This window comes from Haliaeetus albicilla, unplaced genomic scaffold (genome assembly GCF_947461875.1).
Source record: "Haliaeetus albicilla unplaced genomic scaffold, bHalAlb1.1 scaffold_34, whole genome shotgun sequence".
NCBI classification, from domain to species: domain Eukaryota; kingdom Metazoa; phylum Chordata; class Aves; order Accipitriformes; family Accipitridae; genus Haliaeetus; species Haliaeetus albicilla.
The window spans coordinates 3199259-3217602 of NW_027212433.1; positions in this window are offsets into that span (position 1 = coordinate 3199259).

The window sequence follows — 18344 nt, forward strand, 5'->3', positions numbered from 1 at the left end:
GGTGGTGCCTGTGACTAGGCTGCAGGGGGAAGGTGAAGACCAGCAAGAGCTTTCCGGGCTGCCACCTTCCGTGTGGGACAAGGAGCCGGACGTTTGCCTTTTCGGGAACAGGCTCTGCCGAGGATGCGCACCGTGAGATGTTCCTTCTCTGGGCAAGCACAGATCCCAAAACCTGTTGTGCCTGTGAATAGGCTGCAGGGGGAAGGTGAAGACCAGCAAGAGCTTTCCGGGCTGCCACCTTCCGTGTGGGACAAGGAGCCGGACGTTTGCCTTTTCGGGAACAGGCTCTGCCGAGGATGCGCACCGTGAGATGTTCCTTCTCTGGGCAAGCACAGATCCCCAAACCTGTTGTGCCTGTGAATAGGCTGCAGGGGGAAGGTGAAGACCAGCAACAGCTTTCCGGGCTGCCACCTTCCGTGTGGGACAAGGAGCCGGACGTTTGCCTTTTCGGGAACAGGCTCTGCCGAGGATGCGCACCGTGAGATGTTCCTTCTCTGGGCAAGCACAGATCCCCAAACCTGTTGTGCCTGTGAATAGGCTGCAGGGGGAAGGTGAAGACCAGCAACAGCTTTCCGGGCTGCCACCTTCCGTGTGGGACAAGGAGCCGGACGTTTGCCTTTTCGGGAACAGGCTCTGCCGAGGATGCGCACCGTGAGAGATTGCGTCTTTGGGAAAGCAGAGATTCCCAGTGTGGTGGTGCCTGTGACTAGGCTGCAGGGGGAAGGTGAAGACCAGCAAGAGCTTTCCGGGCTGCCACCTTCCGTGTGGGACAAGGAGCCGGACGTTTGCCTTTTCGGGAACAGGCTCTGCCGAGGATGCGCACCGTGAGATGTTCCTTCTCTGGGCAAGCAGAGATCCCCAAACCTGTTGTGCCTGTGAATAGGCTGCAGGGGGAAGGTGAAGACCAGCAACAGCTTTCCGGGCTGCCACCTTCCGTGTGGGACAAGGAGCCGGACGTTTGCCTTTTCGGGAACAGGCTCTGCCGAGGATGCGCACCGTGAGAGATTGCGTCTTTGGGCAAGCACAGATCCCCAAACCTGTTGTGCCTGTGAATAGGCTGCAGGGGGAAGGTGAAGACCAGCAACAGCTTTCCGGGCTGCCACCTTCCGTGTGGGACAAGGAGCCGGACGTTTGCCTTTTCGGGAACAGGCTCTGCCGAGGATGCGCACCGTGAGATGTTCCTTCTCTGGGCAAGCACAGATCCCCAAACCTGTTGTGCCTGTGACTAGGCTGCAGGGGGAAGGTGAAGACCAGCAACAGCTTTCCGGGCTGCCACCTTCCGTGTGGGACAAGGAGCCGGACGTTTGCCTTTTCGGGAACAGGCTCTGCCGAGGATGCGCACCGTGAGAGATTGCGTCTTTGGGAAAGCAGAGATTCCCAGTGTGGTGGTGCCTGTGACTAGGCTGCAGGGGGAAGGTGAAGACCAGCAACAGCTTTCCGGGCTGCCACCTTCCGTGTGGGACAAGGAGCTGGAGGTTTGCCTTTTCGGGAACAGGCTCTGCCGAGGATGCGCACCGTGAGATGTTCCTTCTCTGCGCAAGCAGAGATTCCCAAAACCTGTTGTGCCTGTGAATAGGCTGCAGGGGGAAGGTGAAGACCAGCAACAGCTTTCCGGGCTGCCACCTTCCGTGTGGGACAAGGAGCCGGACGTTTGCCTTTTCGGGAACAGGCTCTGCCGAGGATGCGCACCGTGAGATGTTCCTTCTCTGGGCAAGCACAGATCCCCAAACCTGTTGTGCCTGTGAATAGGCTGCAGGGGGAAGGTGAAGACCAGCAACAGCTTTCCGGGCTGCCACCTTCCGTGTGGGACAAGGAGCCGGACGTTTGCCTTTTCAGGAACAGGCTCTGCCGAGGATGCGCACCGTGAGATGTTCCTTCTCTGCGCAAGCACAGATCCCAAAACCTGTTGTGCCTGTGAATAGGCTGCAGGGGGAAGGTGAAGACCAGCAACAGCTTTCCGGGCTGCCACCTTCCGTGTGGGACAAGGAGCCGGACGTTTGCCTTTTCGGGAACAGGCTCTGCCGAGGATGCGCACCGTGAGATGTTCCTTCTCTGGGCAAGCACAGATCCCCAAACCTGTTGTGCCTGTGAATAGGCTGCAGGGGGAAGGTGAAGACCAGCAAGAGCTTTCCGGGCTGCCACCTTCCGTGTGGGACAAGGAGCCGGACGTTTGCCTTTTCGGGAACAGGCTCTGCCGAGGATGCGCACCGTGAGATGTTCCTTCTCTGGGCAAGCACAGATCCCCAAACCTGTTGTGCCTGTGAATAGGCTGCAGGGGGAAGGTGAAGACCAGCAACAGCTTTCCGGGCTGCCACCTTCCGTGTGGGACAAGGAGCCGGACGTTTGCCTTTTCGGGAACAGGCTCTGCCGAGGCTGCGCACCGTGAGAAGTTCCTTCTCTGGGCAAGCACAGATCCCCAAACCTGTTGTCCCTGTGAATAGGCTGCAGGGGGAAGGTGAAGACCAGCAAGAGCTTTCAGGGCTGCCACCTTCCGTGTGGGACAAGGAGCTGGAGGTTTGCCTTTTCGGGAACAGGCTCTGCCGAGGATGCGCACCGTGAGATGTTCCTTCTCTGCGCAAGCAGAGATCCCAAAACCTGTTGTGCCTGTGAATAGGCTGCAGGGGGAAGGTGAAGACCAGCAAGAGCTTTCCGGGCTGCCACCTTCCGTGTGGGACAAGGAGCCGGACGTTTGCCTTTTCGGGAACAGGCTCTGCCGAGGATGCGCACCGTGAGATGTTCCTTCTCTGGGCAAGCACAGATCCCAAAACCTGTTGTGCCTGTGACTAGGCTGCAGGGGGAAGGTGAAGACCAGCAACAGCTTTCCGGGCTGCCACCTTCCGTGTGGGACAAGGAGCCGGACGTTTGCCTTTTCGGGAACAGGCTCTGCCGAGGATGCGCACCGTGAGATGTTCCTTCTCTGGGCAAGCACAGATCCCCAAACCTGTTGTGCCTGTGACTAGGCTGCAGGGGGAAGGTGAAGACCAGCAACAGCTTTCCGGGCTGCCACCTTCCGTGTGGGACAAGGAGCCGGACGTTTGCCTTTTCGGGAACAGGCTCTGCCGAGGATGCGCACCGTGAGATGTTCCTTCTCTGGGCAAGCACAGATCCCCAAACCTGTTGTGCCTGTGAATAGGCTGCAGGGGGAAGGTGAAGACCAGCAAGAGCTTTCCGGGCTGCCACCTTCCGTGTAGGACAAGGAGCCGGACGTTTGCCTTTTCGGGAACAGGCTCTGCCGAGGATGCGCACCATGAGAGATTGCGTCTTTGGGAAAGCAGAGATTCCCAGTGCGGTGGTGCCTGTGACTAGGCTGCAGGGGGAAGGTGAAGACCAGCAACAGCTTTCCGGGCTGCCACCTTCCGTGTGGGACAAGGAGCCGGACGTTTGCCTTTTCGGGAACAGGCTCTGCCGAGGATGCGCACCGTGAGATGTTCCTTCTCTGCGCAAGCAGAGATCCCCAAACCTGTTGTGCCTGTGAATAGGCTGCAGGGGGAAGGTGAAGACCAGCAACAGCTTTCCGGGCTGCCACTTTCCGTGTGGGACAAGGAGCCGGACGTTTGCCTTTTCGGGAACAGGCTCTGCCGAGGATGCGCACCGTGAGATGTTCCTTCTCTGGGCAAGCACAGATCCCCAAACCTGTTGTGCCTGTGAATAGGCTGCAGGGGGAAGGTGAAGACCAGCAACAGCTTTCCGGGCTGCCACCTTCCGTGTGGGACAAGGAGCCGGACGTTTGCCTTTTCGGGAACAGGCTCTGCCGAGGATGCGCACCGTGAGATGTTCCTTCTCTGGGCAAGCACAGATCCCCAAACCTGTTGTGCCTGTGAATAGGCTGCAGGGGGAAGGTGAAGACCAGCAACAGCTTTCCGGGCTGCCACCTTCCGTGTGGGACAAGGAGCCGGACGTTTGCCTTTTCGGGAACAGGCTCTGCCGAGGATGCGCACCGTGAGATATTCCTTCTCTGGGCAAGCACAGATCCCCAAACCTGTTGTGCCTGTGAATAGGCTGCAGGGGGAAGGTGAAGACCAGCAAGAGCTTTCCGGGCTGCCACCTTCCGTGTGGGACAAGGAGCCGGACGTTTGCCTTTTCGGGAACAGGCTCTGCCGAGGATGCGCACCGTGAGATGTTCCTTCTCTGGGCAAGCACAGATCCCCAAACCTGTTGTGCCTGTGAATAGGCTGCAGGGGGAAGGTGAAGACCAGCAACAGCTTTCCGGGCTGCCACCTTCCGTGTGGGACAAGGAGCCGGACGTTTGCCTTTTCGGGAACAGGCTCTGCCGAGGATGCGCACCGTGAGATGTTCCTTCTCTGGGCAAGCACAGATCCCCAAACCTGTTGTGCCTGTGAATAGGCTGCAGGGGGAAGGTGAAGACCAGCAAGAGCTTTCCGGGCTGCCACCTTCCGTGTGGGACAAGGAGCCGGACGTTTGCCTTTTCGGGAACAGGCTCTGCCGAGGATGCGCACCGTGAGATGTTCCTTCTCTGGGCAAGCACAGATCCCCAAACCTGTTGTGCCTGTGAATAGGCTGCAGGGGGAAGGTGAAGACCAGCAACAGCTTTCCGGGCTGCCACCTTCCGTGTGGGACAAGGAGCCGGACGTTTGCCTTTTCAGGAACAGGCTCTGCCGAGGATGCGCACCGTGAGATGTTCCTTCTCTGGGCAAGCACAGATCCCCAAACCTGTTGTGCCTGTGAATAGGCTGCAGGGGGAAGGTGAAGACCAGCAACAGCTTTCCGGGCTGCCACCTTCCGTGTGGGACAAGGAGCCGGACGTTTGCCTTTTCGGGAACAGGCTCTGCCGAGGATGCGCACCGTGAGATGTTCCTTCTCTGGGCAAGCACAGATCCCCAAACCTGTTGTGCCTGTGAATAGGCTGCAGGGGGAAGGTGAAGACCAGCAAGAGCTTTCCGGGCTGCCACCTTCCGTGTGGGACAAGGAGCCGGACGTTTGCCTTTTCGGGAACAGGCTCTGCCGAGGATGCGCACCGTGAGAGATTGCGTCTTTGGGAAAGCAGAGATTCCCAGTGTGGTGGTGCCTGTGACTAGGCTGCAGGGGGAAGGTGAAGACCAGCAACAGCTTTCCGGGCTGCCACCTTCCGTGTGGGACAAGGAGCCGGACGTTTGCCTTTTCGGGAACAGGCTCTGCCGAGGATGCGCACCGTGAGATGTTCCTTCTCTGGGCAAGCACAGATCCCCAAACCTGTTGTGCCTGTGAATAGGCTGCAGGGGGAAGGTGAAGACCAGCAACAGCTTTCCGGGCTGCCACCTTCCGTGTGGGACAAGGAGCCGGACGTTTGCCTTTTCGGGAACAGGCTCTGCCGAGGATGCGCACCGTGAGATGTTCCTTCTCTGGGCAAGCACAGATCCCCAAACCTGTTGTGCCTGTGAATAGGCTGCAGGGGGAAGGTGAAGACCAGCAACAGCTTTCCGGGCTGCCACCTTCCGTGTGGGACAAGGAGCCGGACGTTTGCCTTTTCGGGAACAGGCTCTGCCGAGGATGCGCACCGTGAGATGTTCCTTCTCTGGGCAAGCACAGATCCCCAAACCTGTTGTGCCTGTGAATAGGCTGCAGGGGGAAGGTGAAGACCAGCAACAGCTTTCCGGGCTGCCACCTTCCGTGTGGGACAAGGAGCCGGACGTTTGCCTTTTCGGGAACAGGCTCTGCCGAGGCTGCGCACCGTGAGAAGTTCCTTCTCTGGGCAAGCACAGATCCCCAAACCTGTTGTCCCTGTGAATAGGCTGCAGGGGGAAGGTGAAGACCAGCAACAGCTTTCCGGGCTGCCACCTTCCGTGTGGGACAAGGAGCTGGAGGTTTGCCTTTTCGGGAACAGGCTCTGCCGAGGATGCGCACCGTGAGATGTTCCTTCTCTGCGCAAGCAGAGATTCCCAAAACCTGTTGTGCCTGTGAATAGGCTGCAGGGGGAAGGTGAAGACCAGCAAGAGCTTTCCGGGCTGCCACCTTCCGTGTGGGACAAGGAGCCGGACGTTTGCCTTTTCGGGAACAGGCTCTGCCGAGGATGCGCACCGTGAGATGTTCCTTCTCTGCGCAAGCACAGATCCCAAAACCTGTTGTGCCTGTGACTAGGCTGCAGGGGGAAGGTGAAGACCAGCAACAGCTTTCCGGGCTGCCACCTTCCGTGTGGGACAAGGAGCCGGACGTTTGCCTTTTCGGGAACAGGCTCTGCCGAGGATGCGCACCGTGAGATGTTCCTTCTCTGGGCAAGCACAGATCCCCAAACCTGTTGTGCCTGTGAATAGGCTGCAGGGGGAAGGTGAAGACCAGCAAGAGCTTTCCGGGCTGCCACCTTCCGTGTAGGACAAGGAGCCGGACGTTTGCCTTTTCGGGAACAGGCTCTGCCGAGGATGCGCACCATGAGAGATTGCGTCTTTGGGAAAGCAGAGATTCCCAGTGCGGTGGTGCCTGTGACTAGGCTGCAGGGGGAAGGTGAAGACCAGCAACAGCTTTCCGGGCTGCCACCTTCCGTGTGGGACAAGGAGCCGGACGTTTGCCTTTTCGGGAACAGGCTCTGCCGAGGATGCGCACCGTGAGATGTTCCTTCTCTGCGCAAGCAGAGATCCCCAAACCTGTTGTGCCTGTGAATAGGCTGCAGGGGGAAGGTGAAGACCAGCAACAGCTTTCCGGGCTGCCACTTTCCGTGTGGGACAAGGAGCCGGACGTTTGCCTTTTCGGGAACAGGCTCTGCCGAGGATGCGCACCGTGAGATGTTCCTTCTCTGGGCAAGCACAGATCCCCAAACCTGTTGTGCCTGTGAATAGGCTGCAGGGGGAAGGTGAAGACCAGCAACAGCTTTCCGGGCTGCCACCTTCCGTGTGGGACAAGGAGCCGGACGTTTGCCTTTTCGGGAACAGGCTCTGCCGAGGATGCGCACCGTGAGATGTTCCTTCTCTGGGCAAGCACAGATCCCCAAACCTGTTGTGCCTGTGAATAGGCTGCAGGGGGAAGGTGAAGACCAGCAACAGCTTTCCGGGCTGCCACCTTCCGTGTGGGACAAGGAGCCGGACGTTTGCCTTTTCGGGAACAGGCTCTGCCGAGGATGCGCACCGTGAGATATTCCTTCTCTGGGCAAGCACAGATCCCCAAACCTGTTGTGCCTGTGAATAGGCTGCAGGGGGAAGGTGAAGACCAGCAAGAGCTTTCCGGGCTGCCACCTTCCGTGTGGGACAAGGAGCCGGACGTTTGCCTTTTCGGGAACAGGCTCTGCCGAGGATGCGCACCGTGAGATGTTCCTTCTCTGGGCAAGCACAGATCCCCAAACCTGTTGTGCCTGTGAATAGGCTGCAGGGGGAAGGTGAAGACCAGCAACAGCTTTCCGGGCTGCCACCTTCCGTGTGGGACAAGGAGCCGGACGTTTGCCTTTTCGGGAACAGGCTCTGCCGAGGATGCGCACCGTGAGATGTTCCTTCTCTGGGCAAGCACAGATCCCCAAACCTGTTGTGCCTGTGAATAGGCTGCAGGGGGAAGGTGAAGACCAGCAAGAGCTTTCCGGGCTGCCACCTTCCGTGTGGGACAAGGAGCCGGACGTTTGCCTTTTCGGGAACAGGCTCTGCCGAGGATGCGCACCGTGAGATGTTCCTTCTCTGGGCAAGCACAGATCCCCAAACCTGTTGTGCCTGTGAATAGGCTGCAGGGGGAAGGTGAAGACCAGCAACAGCTTTCCGGGCTGCCACCTTCCGTGTGGGACAAGGAGCCGGACGTTTGCCTTTTCAGGAACAGGCTCTGCCGAGGATGCGCACCGTGAGATGTTCCTTCTCTGGGCAAGCACAGATCCCCAAACCTGTTGTGCCTGTGAATAGGCTGCAGGGGGAAGGTGAAGACCAGCAACAGCTTTCCGGGCTGCCACCTTCCGTGTGGGACAAGGAGCCGGACGTTTGCCTTTTCGGGAACAGGCTCTGCCGAGGATGCGCACCGTGAGATGTTCCTTCTCTGGGCAAGCACAGATCCCCAAGCCTGTTGTGCCTGTGAATAGGCTGCAGGGGGAAGGTGAAGACCAGCACCAGCTTTCCGGGCTGCCACCTTCCGTGTGGGACAAGGAGCCGGACGTTTGCCTTTTCGGGAACAGGCTCTGCCGAGGATGCGCACCGTGAGATGTTCCTTCTCTGGGCAAGCACAGATCCCAAAACCTGTTGTGCCTGTGAATAGGCTGCAGGGGGAAGGTGAAGACCAGCAACAGCTTTCCGGGCTGCCACCTTCCGTGTGGGACAAGGAGCCGGACGTTTGCCTTTTCGGGAACAGGCTCTGCCGAGGATGCGCACCGTGAGATGTTCCTTCTCTGGGCAAGCACAGATCCCCAAACCTGTTGTGCCTGTGAATAGGCTGCAGGGGGAAGGTGAAGACCAGCAACAGCTTTCCGGGCTGCCACCTTCCGTGTGGGACAAGGAGCCGGACGTTTGCCTTTTCGGGAACAGGCTCTGCCGAGGCTGCGCACCGTGAGAAGTTCCTTCTCTGGGCAAGCACAGATCCCCAAACCTGTTGTCCCTGTGAATAGGCTGCAGGGGGAAGGTGAAGACCAGCAACAGCTTTCCGGGCTGCCACCTTCCGTGTGGGACAAGGAGCTGGAGGTTTGCCTTTTCGGGAACAGGCTCTGCCGAGGATGCGCACCGTGAGATGTTCCTTCTCTGCGCAAGCAGAGATTCCCAAAACCTGTTGTGCCTGTGAATAGGCTGCAGGGGGAAGGTGAAGACCAGCAAGAGCTTTCCGGGCTGCCACCTTCCGTGTGGGACAAGGAGCCGGACGTTTGCCTTTTCGGGAACAGGCTCTGCCGAGGATGCGCACCGTGAGATGTTCCTTCTCTGGGCAAGCACAGATCCCCAAACCTGTTGTGCCTGTGAATAGGCTGCAGGGGGAAGGTGAAGACCAGCAACAGCTTTCCGGGCTGCCACCTTCCGTGTGGGACAAGGAGCCGGACGTTTGCCTTTTCAGGAACAGGCTCTGCCGAGGATGCGCACCGTGAGATGTTCCTTCTCTGCGCAAGCACAGATCCCAAAACCTGTTGTGCCTGTGACTAGGCTGCAGGGGGAAGGTGAAGACCAGCAACAGCTTTCCGGGCTGCCACCTTCCGTGTGGGACAAGGAGCCGGACGTTTGCCTTTTCGGGAACAGGCTCTGCCGAGGATGCGCACCGTGAGATGTTCCTTCTCTGGGCAAGCACAGATCCCCAAACCTGTTGTGCCTGTGAATAGGCTGCAGGGGGAAGGTGAAGACCAGCAACAGCTTTCCGGGCTGCCACCTTCCGTGTGGGACAAGGAGCCGGACGTTTGCCTTTTCGGGAACAGGCTCTGCCGAGGCTGCGCACCGTGAGATGTTCCTTCTCTGGGCAAGCACAGATCCCCAAACCTGTTGTGCCTGTGACTAGGCTGCAGGGGGAAGGTGAAGACCAGCAACAGCTTTCCGGGCTGCCACCTTCCGTGTGGGACAAGGAGCCGGACGTTTGCCTTTTCGGGAACAGGCTCTGCCGAGGCTGCGCACCGTGAGAAGTTCCTTCTCTGGGCAAGCAGAGATCCCCAAACCTGTTGTGCCTGTGAATAGGCTGCAGGGGGAAGGTGAAGACCAGCAAGAGCTTTCCGGGCTGCCACCTTCCGTGTGGGACAAGGAGCCGGACGTTTGCCTTTTCGGGAACAGGCTCTGCCGAGGATGCGCACCGTGAGATGTTCCTTCTCTGGGCAAGCACAGATCCCAAAACCTGTTGTGCCTGTGAATAGGCTGCAGGGGGAAGGTGAAGACCAGCAACAGCTTTCCGGGCTGCCACCTTCCGTGTGGGACAAGGAGCCGGACGTTTGCCTTTTCGGGAACAGGCTCTGCCGAGGATGCGCACCGTGAGATGTTCCTTCTCTGGGCAAGCACAGATCCCCAAACCTGTTGTGCCTGTGACTAGGCTGCAGGGGGAAGGTGAAGACCAGCAACAGCTTTCCGGGCTGCCACCTTCCGTGTGGGACAAGGAGCCGGACGTTTGCCTTTTCGGGAACAGGCTCTGCCGAGGATGCGCACCGTGAGATGTTCCTTCTCTGGGCAAGCACAGATCCCCAAACCTGTTGTGCCTGTGAATAGGCTGCAGGGGGAAGGTGAAGACCAGCAAGAGCTTTCCGGGCTGCCACCTTCCGTGTAGGACAAGGAGCCGGACGTTTGCCTTTTCGGGAACAGGCTCTGCCGAGGATGCGCACCATGAGAGATTGCGTCTTTGGGAAAGCAGAGATTCCCAGTGCGGTGGTGCCTGTGAATAGGCTGCAGGGGGAAGGTGAAGACCAGCAACAGCTTTCCGGGCTGCCACCTTCCGTGTGGGACAAGGAGCCGGACGTTTGCCTTTTCGGGAACAGGCTCTGCCGAGGATGCGCACCGTGAGATGTTCCTTCTCTGCGCAAGCAGAGATCCCCAAACCTGTTGTGCCTGTGAATAGGCTGCAGGGGGAAGGTGAAGACCAGCAACAGCTTTCCGGGCTGCCACTTTCCGTGTGGGACAAGGAGCCGGACGTTTGCCTTTTCGGGAACAGGCTCTGCCGAGGATGCGCACCGTGAGATGTTCCTTCTCTGGGCAAGCACAGATCCCCAAACCTGTTGTGCCTGTGAATAGGCTGCAGGGGGAAGGTGAAGACCAGCAAGAGCTTTCCGGGCTGCCACCTTCCGTGTGGGACAAGGAGCCGGACGTTTGCCTTTTCGGGAACAGGCTCTGCCGAGGATGCGCACCGTGAGATGTTCCTTCTCTGGGCAAGCACAGATCCCCAAACCTGTTGTGCCTGTGAATAGGCTGCAGGGGGAAGGTGAAGACCAGCAAGAGCTTTCCGGGCTGCCACCTTCCGTGTGGGACAAGGAGCCGGACGTTTGCCTTTTCGGGAACAGGCTCTGCCGAGGATGCGCACCGTGAGAGATTGCGTCTTTGGGAAAGCAGAGATGCCCAGTGTGGTGGTGCCTGTGACTAGGCTGCAGGGGGAAGGTGAAGACCAGCAAGAGCTTTCCGGGCTGCCACCTTCCGTGTGGGACAAGGAGCCGGACGTTTGCCTTTTCGGGAACAGGCTCTGCCGAGGATGCGCACCGTGAGATGTTCCTTCTCTGGGCAAGCACAGATCCCAAAACCTGTTGTGCCTGTGAATAGGCTGCAGGGGGAAGGTGAAGACCAGCAAGAGCTTTCCGGGCTGCCACCTTCCGTGTGGGACAAGGAGCCGGACGTTTGCCTTTTCGGGAACAGGCTCTGCCGAGGATGCGCACCGTGAGATGTTCCTTCTCTGGGCAAGCACAGATCCCCAAACCTGTTGTGCCTGTGAATAGGCTGCCCGGGGAAGGTGAAGACCAGCAACAGCTTTCCGGGCTGCCACCTTCCGTGTGGGACAAGGAGCCGGACGTTTGCCTTTTCGGGAACAGGCTCTGCCGAGGATGCGCACCGTGAGATGTTCCTTCTCTGGGCAAGCACAGATCCCCAAACCTGTTGTGCCTGTGAATAGGCTGCAGGGGGAAGGTGAAGACCAGCAACAGCTTTCAGGGCTGCCACCTTCCGTGTGGGACAAGGAGCCGGACGTTTGCCTTTTCGGGAACAGGCTCTGCCGAGGATGCGCACCGTGAGATGTTCCTTCTCTGGGCAAGCACAGATCCCAAAACCTGTTGTGCCTGTGAATAGGCTGCAGGGGGAAGGTGAAGACCAGCAAGAGCTTTCCGGGCTGCCACCTTCCGTGTGGGACAAGGAGCCGGACGTTTGCCTTTTCGGGAACAGGCTCTGCCGAGGATGCGCACCGTGAGAGATTGCGTCTTTGGGAAAGCAGAGATTCCCAGTGCGGTGGTGCCTGTGAATAGGCTGCAGGGGGAAGGTGAAGACCAGCACCAGCTTTCCGGGCTGCCACCTTCCGTGTGGGACAAGGAGCCGGACGTTTGCCTTTTCGGGAACAGGCTCTGCCGAGGATGCGCACCGTGAGATGTTCCTTCTCTGGGCAAGCACAGATCCCATAAACTGTTGTGCCTGTGACTAGGCTGCAGGGGGAAGGTGAAGACCAGCAACAGCTTTCAGGGCTGCCACCTTCCGTGTAGGACAAGGAGCCGGACGTTTGCCTTTTCGGGAACAGGCTCTGCCGAGGATGCGCACCGTGAGATGTTCCTTCTCTGGGCAAGCACAGATCCCATAAACTGTTGTGCCTGTGAATAGGCTGCAGGGGGAAGGTGAAGACCAGCAACAGCTTTCCGGGCTGCCACCTTCCGTGTGGGACAAGGAGCCGGACGTTTGCCTTTTTGGGAACAGGCTCTGCCGAGGATGCGCACCGTGAGATGTTCCTTCTCTGGGCAAGCACAGATCCCCAAACCTGTTGTGCCTGTGAATAGGCTGCAGGGGGAAGGTGAAGACCAGCAAGAGCTTTCCGGGCTGCCACCTTCCGTGTGGGACAAGGAGCCGGACGTTTGCCTTTTCGGGAACAGGCTCTGCCGAGGATGCGCACCGTGAGATGTTCCTTCTCTGGGCAAGCACAGATCCCCAAACCTGTTGTGCCTGTGACTAGGCTGCAGGGGGAAGGTGAAGACCAGCAACAGCTTTCCGGGCTGCCACCTTCCGTGTGGGACAAGGAGCCGGACGTTTGCCTTTTCGGGAACAGGCTCTGCCGAGGCTGCGCACCGTGAGAAGTTCCTTCTCTGGGCAAGCAGAGATCCCCAAACCTGTTGTGCCTGTGAATAGGCTGCAGGGGGAAGGTGAAGACCAGCAAGAGCTTTCCGGGCTGCCACCTTCCGTGTGGGACAAGGAGCCGGACGTTTGCCTTTTCGGGAACAGGCTCTGCCGAGGATGCGCACCGTGAGATGTTCCTTCTCTGGGCAAGCACAGATCCCCAAACCTGTTGTGCCTGTGACTAGGCTGCAGGGGGAAGGTGAAGACCAGCAACAGCTTTCCGGGCTGCCACCTTCCGTGTGGGACAAGGAGCCGGACGTTTGCCTTTTCGGGAACAGGCTCTGCCGAGGATGCGCACCGTGAGATGTTCCTTCTCTGGGCAAGCACAGATCCCCAAACCTGTTGTGCCTGTGACTAGGCTGCAGGGGGAAGGTGAAGACCAGCAACAGCTTTCCGGGCTGCCACCTTCCGTGTGGGACAAGGAGCCGGACGTTTGCCTTTTCGGGAACAGGCTCTGCCGAGGATGCGCACCGTGAGATGTTCCTTCTCTGGGCAAGCACAGATCCCCAAACCTGTTGTGCCTGTGAATAGGCTGCAGGGGGAAGGTGAAGACCAGCAAGAGCTTTCCGGGCTGCCACCTTCCGTGTAGGACAAGGAGCCGGACGTTTGCCTTTTCGGGAACAGGCTCTGCCGAGGATGCGCACCATGAGAGATTGCGTCTTTGGGAAAGCAGAGATTCCCAGTGCGGTGGTGCCTGTGAATAGGCTGCAGGGGGAAGGTGAAGACCAGCAACAGCTTTCCGGGCTGCCACCTTCCGTGTGGGACAAGGAGCCGGACGTTTGCCTTTTCGGGAACAGGCTCTGCCGAGGATGCGCACCGTGAGATGTTCCTTCTCTGCGCAAGCAGAGATCCCCAAACCTGTTGTGCCTGTGAATAGGCTGCAGGGGGAAGGTGAAGACCAGCAACAGCTTTCCGGGCTGCCACTTTCCGTGTGGGACAAGGAGCCGGACGTTTGCCTTTTCGGGAACAGGCTCTGCCGAGGATGCGCACCGTGAGATGTTCCTTCTCTGGGCAAGCACAGATCCCCAAACCTGTTGTGCCTGTGAATAGGCTGCAGGGGGAAGGTGAAGACCAGCAAGAGCTTTCCGGGCTGCCACCTTCCGTGTGGGACAAGGAGCCGGACGTTTGCCTTTTCGGGAACAGGCTCTGCCGAGGATGCGCACCGTGAGATGTTCCTTCTCTGGGCAAGCACAGATCCCCAAACCTGTTGTGCCTGTGAATAGGCTGCAGGGGGAAGGTGAAGACCAGCAAGAGCTTTCCGGGCTGCCACCTTCCGTGTGGGACAAGGAGCCGGACGTTTGCCTTTTCGGGAACAGGCTCTGCCGAGGATGCGCACCGTGAGAGATTGCGTCTTTGGGAAAGCAGAGATGCCCAGTGTGGTGGTGCCTGTGACTAGGCTGCAGGGGGAAGGTGAAGACCAGCAAGAGCTTTCCGGGCTGCCACCTTCCGTGTGGGACAAGGAGCCGGACGTTTGCCTTTTCGGGAACAGGCTCTGCCGAGGATGCGCACCGTGAGATGTTCCTTCTCTGGGCAAGCACAGATCCCAAAACCTGTTGTGCCTGTGAATAGGCTGCAGGGGGAAGGTGAAGACCAGCAAGAGCTTTCCGGGCTGCCACCTTCCGTGTGGGACAAGGAGCCGGACGTTTGCCTTTTCGGGAACAGGCTCTGCCGAGGATGCGCACCGTGAGATGTTCCTTCTCTGGGCAAGCACAGATCCCCAAACCTGTTGTGCCTGTGAATAGGCTGCAGGGGGAAGGTGAAGACCAGCAACAGCTTTCCGGGCTGCCACCTTCCGTGTGGGACAAGGAGCCGGACGTTTGCCTTTTCGGGAACAGGCTCTGCCGAGGATGCGCACCGTGAGATGTTCCTTCTCTGGGCAAGCACAGATCCCCAAACCTGTTGTGCCTGTGAATAGGCTGCAGGGGGAAGGTGAAGACCAGCAACAGCTTTCAGGGCTGCCACCTTCCGTGTGGGACAAGGAGCCGGACGTTTGCCTTTTCGGGAACAGGCTCTGCCGAGGATGCGCACCGTGAGATGTTCCTTCTCTGGGCAAGCACAGATCCCAAAACCTGTTGTGCCTGTGAATAGGCTGCAGGGGGAAGGTGAAGACCAGCAAGAGCTTTCCGGGCTGCCACCTTCCGTGTGGGACAAGGAGCCGGACGTTTGCCTTTTCGGGAACAGGCTCTGCCGAGGATGCGCACCGTGAGAGATTGCGTCTTTGGGAAAGCAGAGATTCCCAGTGCGGTGGTGCCTGTGAATAGGCTGCAGGGGGAAGGTGAAGACCAGCACCAGCTTTCCGGGCTGCCACCTTCCGTGTGGGACAAGGAGCCGGACGTTTGCCTTTTCGGGAACAGGCTCTGCCGAGGATGCGCACCGTGAGATGTTCCTTCTCTGGGCAAGCACAGATCCCATAAACTGTTGTGCCTGTGACTAGGCTGCAGGGGGAAGGTGAAGACCAGCAACAGCTTTCAGGGCTGCCACCTTCCGTGTAGGACAAGGAGCCGGACGTTTGCCTTTTCGGGAACAGGCTCTGCCGAGGATGCGCACCGTGAGATGTTCCTTCTCTGGGCAAGCACAGATCCCATAAACTGTTGTGCCTGTGAATAGGCTGCAGGGGGAAGGTGAAGACCAGCAACAGCTTTCCGGGCTGCCACCTTCCGTGTGGGACAAGGAGCCGGACGTTTGCCTTTTTGGGAACAGGCTCTGCCGAGGATGCGCACCGTGAGATGTTCCTTCTCTGGGCAAGCACAGATCCCCAAACCTGTTGTGCCTGTGAATAGGCTGCAGGGGGAAGGTGAAGACCAGCAAGAGCTTTCCGGGCTGCCACCTTCCGTGTGGGACAAGGAGCCGGACGTTTGCCTTTTCGGGAACAGGCTCTGCCGAGGATGCGCACCGTGAGATGTTCCTTCTCTGGGCAAGCACAGATCCCCAAACCTGTTGTGCCTGTGAATAGGCTGCAGGGGGAAGGTGAAGACCAGCAAGAGCTTTCCGGGCTGCCACCTTCCGTGTGGGACAAGGAGCCGGACGTTTGCCTTTTCGGGAACAGGCTCTGCCGAGGATGCGCACCGTGAGAGATTGCGTCTTTGGGAAAGCAGAGATTCCCAGTGTGGTGGTGCCTGTGACTAGGCTGCAGGGGGAAGGTGAAGACCAGCAACAGCTTTCCGGGCTGCCACCTTCCGTGTGGGACAAGGAGCCGGACGTTTGCCTTTTCGGGAACAGGCTCTGCCGAGGATGCGCACCGTGAGATGTTCCTTCTCTGGGCAAGCACAGATCCCCAAACCTGTTGTGCCTGTGAATAGGCTGCAGGGGGAAGGTGAAGACCAGCAACAGCTTTCCGGGCTGCCACCTTCCGTGTGGGACAAGGAGCCGGACGTTTGCCTTTTCGGGAACAGGCTCTGCCGAGGATGCGCACCGTGAGATGTTCCTTCTCTGGGCAAGCACAGATCCCAAAACCTGTTGTGCCTGTGAATAGGCTGCAGGGGGAAGGTGAAGACCAGCAACAGCTTTCCGGGCTGCCACCTTCCGTGTGGGACAAGGAGCCGGACGTTTGCCTTTTCGGGAACAGGCTCTGCCGAGGATGCGCACCGTGAGATGTTCCTTCTCTGGGCAAGCACAGATCCCCAAACCTGTTGTGCCTGTGAATAGGCTGCAGGGGGAAGGTGAAGACCAGCAACAGCTTTCCGGGCTGCCACCTTCCGTGTGGGACAAGGAGCCGGACGTTTGCCTTTTCGGGAACAGGCTCTGCCGAGGCTGCGCACCGTGAGAAGTTCCTTCTCTGGGCAAGCACAGATCCCCAAACCTGTTGTCCCTGTGAATAGGCTGCAGGGGGAAGGTGAAGACCAGCAACAGCTTTCAGGGCTGCCACCTTCCGTGTGGGACAAGGAGCTGGAGGTTTGCCTTTTCGGGAACAGGCTCTGCCGAGGATGCGCACCGTGAGATGTTCCTTCTCTGCGCAAGCAGAGATTCCCAAACCTGTTGTGCCTGTGAATAGGCTGCAGGGGGAAGGTGAAGACCAGCAACAGCTTTCCGGGCTGCCACCTTCCGTGTGGGACAAGGAGCCGGACGTTTGCCTTTTCGGGAACAGGCTCTGCCGAGGATGCGCACCGTGAGATGTTCCTTCTCTGGGCAAGCACAGATCCCCAAACCTGTTGTGCCTGTGAATAGGCTGCAGGGGGAAGGTGAAGACCAGCAACAGCTTTCCGGGCTGCCACCTTCCGTGTGGGACAAGGAGCCGGACGTTTGCCTTTTCAGGAACAGGCTCTGCCGAGGATGCGCACCGTGAGATGTTCCTTCTCTGCGCAAGCACAGATCCCAAAACCTGTTGTGCCTGTGAATAGGCTGCAGGGGGAAGGTGAAGACCAGCAACAGCTTTCCGGGCTGCCACCTTCCGTGTGGGACAAGGAGCCGGACGTTTGCCTTTTCGGGAACAGGCTCTGCCGAGGATGCGCACCGTGAGATGTTCCTTCTCTGGGCAAGCACAGATCCCCAAACCTGTTGTGCCTGTGAATAGGCTGCAGGGGGAAGGTGAAGACCAGCAAGAGCTTTCCGGGCTGCCACCTTCCGTGTGGGACAAGGAGCCGGACGTTTGCCTTTTCGGGAACAGGCTCTGCCGAGGATGCGCACCGTGAGATGTTCCTTCTCTGGGCAAGCACAGATCCCCAAACCTGTTGTGCCTGTGAATAGGCTGCAGGGGGAAGGTGAAGACCAGCAAGAGCTTTCCGGGCTGCCACCTTCCGTGTGGGACAAGGAGCCGGACGTTTGCCTTTTCGGGAACAGGCTCTGCCGAGGCTGCGCACCGTGAGAAGTTCCTTCTCTGGGCAAGCACAGATCCCCAAACCTGTTGTCCCTGTGAATAGGCTGCAGGGGGAAGGTGAAGACCAGCAACAGCTTTCAGGGCTGCCACCTTCCGTGTGGGACAAGGAGCTGGAGGTTTGCCTTTTCGGGAACAGGCTCTGCCGAGGATGCGCACCGTGAGATGTTCCTTCTCTGGGCAAGCACAGATCCCAAAACCTGTTGTGCCTGTGACTAGGCTGCAGGGGGAAGGTGAAGACCAGCAACAGCTTTCCGGGCTGCCACCTTCCGTGTGGGACAAGGAGCCGGACGTTTGCCTTTTCGGGAACAGGCTCTGCCGAGGATGCGCACCGTGAGATGTTCCTTCTCTGGGCAAGCACAGATCCCCAAACCTGTTGTGCCTGTGACTAGGCTGCAGGGGGAAGGTGAAGACCAGCAACAGCTTTCCGGGCTGCCACCTTCCGTGTGGGACAAGGAGCCGGACGTTTGCCTTTTCGGGAACAGGCTCTGCCGAGGATGCGCACCGTGAGATGTTCCTTCTCTGGGCAAGCACAGATCCCCAAACCTGTTGTGCCTGTGAATAGGCTGCAGGGGGAAGGTGAAGACCAGCAAGAGCTTTCCGGGCTGCCACCTTCCGTGTAGGACAAGGAGCCGGACGTTTGCCTTTTCGGGAACAGGCTCTGCCGAGGATGCGCACCATGAGAGATTGCGTCTTTGGGAAAGCAGAGATTCCCACTGCGGTGGTGCCTGTGACTAGGCTGCAGGGGGAAGGTGAAGACCAGCAACAGCTTTCCGGGCTGCCACCTTCCGTGTGGGACAAGGAGCCGGACGTTTGCCTTTTCGGGAACAGGCTCTGCCGAGGATGCGCACCGTGAGATGTTCCTTCTCTGCGCAAGCAGAGATCCCAAAACCTGT